The sequence below is a fragment of the Raphanus sativus genome, unplaced genomic scaffold (genome assembly GCF_000801105.2).
Source record: "Raphanus sativus cultivar WK10039 unplaced genomic scaffold, ASM80110v3 Scaffold4398, whole genome shotgun sequence".
In the NCBI taxonomy this organism is placed as follows: Eukaryota; Viridiplantae; Streptophyta; class Magnoliopsida; order Brassicales; family Brassicaceae; genus Raphanus; species Raphanus sativus.
In genome coordinates, this window is record NW_026619700.1 from 4,481 (window position 1) to 7,255 (window position 2,775).

General features: G+C 33.6%; 1 long non-coding RNA gene across 1 annotated transcript; it reads right to left on the reverse strand.

Annotated features, from left to right (window-relative positions):
- Positions 1–1,040: 1,040 nt before the first annotated feature.
- Positions 1,041–2,383, reverse strand: LOC130507364 (uncharacterized). Its single transcript, XR_008942296.1, has 2 exons — positions 1,988–2,383; positions 1,041–1,660 (listed from the first exon to the last, which is right to left on the reverse strand). It is a non-coding gene; the product is annotated as an uncharacterized LOC130507364 (long non-coding RNA).
- Between the last annotated feature and the right edge of the window lie 392 nt (positions 2,384–2,775).

Consider the following 2,775-nt stretch of genomic DNA (forward strand, 5'->3'; position numbering starts at 1 on the left):
GACCTGGATTGCAATGTTATTTTCAGTCCTAATGATGTTTGTTTTCAGGATATTAAGACCAGTAAGATGCTGGGAAAAGGTGTGAGCAAGGGAGAGCTTTACTTGCTTGAAGATACCAATTTATCAGATTTATCTACTGCTTTGAATTCTGTTTTAGCTAGTAATGTGTTATGGCATGCTAGATTAGGCCATCCCCATGCTAGAGCTTTAAGCTTATTGTTACCTAATTTGTCTTTTCAGAATGAATCTTGTGAGGCTTGTATTCTTGGCAAACATTGCAAATCTGTTTTTCCTCAATCTATAACTGTTTATGAAAATTGTTTTGATCTAGTGCATTCTGATGTGTGGACTGCCCCTTGTGCATCTAGAGAAAACCATAAATATTTTGTGACATTCATAGATGAGAAATCAAAATACACTTGGCTCACACTGATTAAAAGCAAAGATAGAGTTTTAGAAGCCTTTATTAACTTCCAAAACTATGTAACTAACCATTTCAGTTCCAAGATCAAAATATTTAGGTCTGATAATGGTGGGGAGTATACTAGCAATGCCTTTAAACAACACCTAGCAAAGCATGGCATCATTCATCAAACAAGCTGCCCATACACACCACAACAAAATGGAGTTGCTGAGAGGAAGAATAGACATCTTATGGAGGTTGCAAGAAGCATGATGTTTCATACAAATGTTCCAAAGAGGTTTTGGGGAGATGCTCACTACAGGAAATGTAGGTAGTAATAGCGCACGAAAAGCGCTATGACTCATTTTTAATAGCGCTTCCTTGGACGCTCTGACATCGCCCGTTATAATAGGTCTGACCCTTTTAATAGCGGCTTTTCTTTGTGCTGTAATTAAGCGTACAATAATAGCGTGTTTAATTATGCAATTGTTAATATTTATAATAACGTTTTACAAATGTTATTAAAACCTAATAATTTGTGTTATTAATTAGTTTTTAAATTATCCGAAAATTTATTAATAATAATATTATAAAAACTAAATTAACCAAATATAATTGAATTTAGAATTAATCCAAATTTTAAAAATTAAATTTTATTCATTAATTAAAATTTGTTTACAAATAAAATCAGTTTATACATTAAACCAGAAAAAAAACCATAACCTAATTAACCAAACTTAAATAAACTAAAAATTTAATAACTAAAAAATTTAAACAAAACCTAATAAACCAAAATCTACAGCTCTACGTCTCTTTCTTCTCTTCTTGTTCGGCTTCACCTACACCACCACCACCACTAGCTTTCTCTGCCATCTCCTTAAGCCTATGTTCTCTTACATCATCTCAATGGCTTGAGATGTCACAGCTAAAGTTTTTGTACCTCTCTTTCTGGAAAGTTAAGCACTAGCATCAGACAAGATCTGAAGAAGCTCGGCTCGGGACTTGGCAGCCTGTTCAAATTTTTTCTTGTAAACAAGACACTCTCTCATCACTTTTACCAACTTCATCCAAGATTTCTGTTGTAAAAAAAATCCACACCACACAAGAATTAATAAAAGCTTTGCAATGTCTGTAAGAAAGAAAGTTATGGTTGAGAGATTTATCTGCAAATTTTGCAGTAAAGTTCCACAAGTAATCTCCCCAACAAAAGAACCTTCAGCATCTGTGACCACCATTGTCGTGAACTCACAAGGTTACCTGCAGAAAAATATCAAAACAAAAGAAGACCATAACTAAACTAAGAGTATGATATGTATATAACTCATGACAGTGATTAATGGACATTACGCATCAGATTGCAATGAAATCTTAATTAAGAACACAAAGCTAGGAGCAAAGCAAGAAACTCACATAGCTTTTCTCAATCAAAGTTGAAATCTTTTTCCAAATCCAAAAACACATCCTAATCACTCTTATAAATGATTTAACTTCAGAGACAAAAAAAAAATTAAACCAGCTCTGCTCAACGACCCACTTCGTGTACCGAAATCAAAAAAAAAAATCAAAGAGAGAGAGAGAGAGAACTTTAACGGCGAGGTTAATGGCAAAGAGAGGCTGAGACTTCCCTCTTTATTCATCTCCGGCGAGATGAACCATCGAAGCCTCTTCTCCCCATCTTTTTATGAACAGCCGTCTTCCGCCTTGCCACCGGCGCTGCTCCGCCATCTCTGTTTGTGGTTCGAATCTGACTCGAGTCAAGTGTTGTCGACGAATCTTTCATCATGGCCGAGTGAAAGAGAGAGAGGTTTGTATCCAGCAGGTTGAATCGTAAAGAGAGGGAGAGAGAGATGGAGAAGATTGAGTCGTGAGTGAGAGAGAGATGGAGAGACAGAGATGCAGAAGATTGATCTTAGGCCACACGATCAAAAACAATCAATGGTCACAAATGGTAATCCTGGTTTTTAAAAGATTGACCAATAAGGAGAAAGGATGAGGATTGGCAGAGATTGATCTGTGACCATTAGATTGAAAACAATCAAATGGTCAAAAATTAACCAATCAAAAACTATTTTTAATCATTGTTTTAAAACTTATAATTTTTTGTTTAACTAAATTTATTTATAGAAAATTAAACTATATTCTAATTATTGTTATATTTATTTTTTATTTAAAATTTAGAGTTTAAAAGTATGAGTTTAGAGTATATGTAATGTGATTTAGGGTATATGATTTGTGTTATGGTATACATTTAGATTTTAGGGTTAGAGTATTAGATTTGAGAATTGATATTAAATTTTAAAGTTTTAAACTAATAAAAATTAGAACTTTAAAACATTTAGTTAGAGTTTAGGGTTTGTGATTAATTTAGGGTA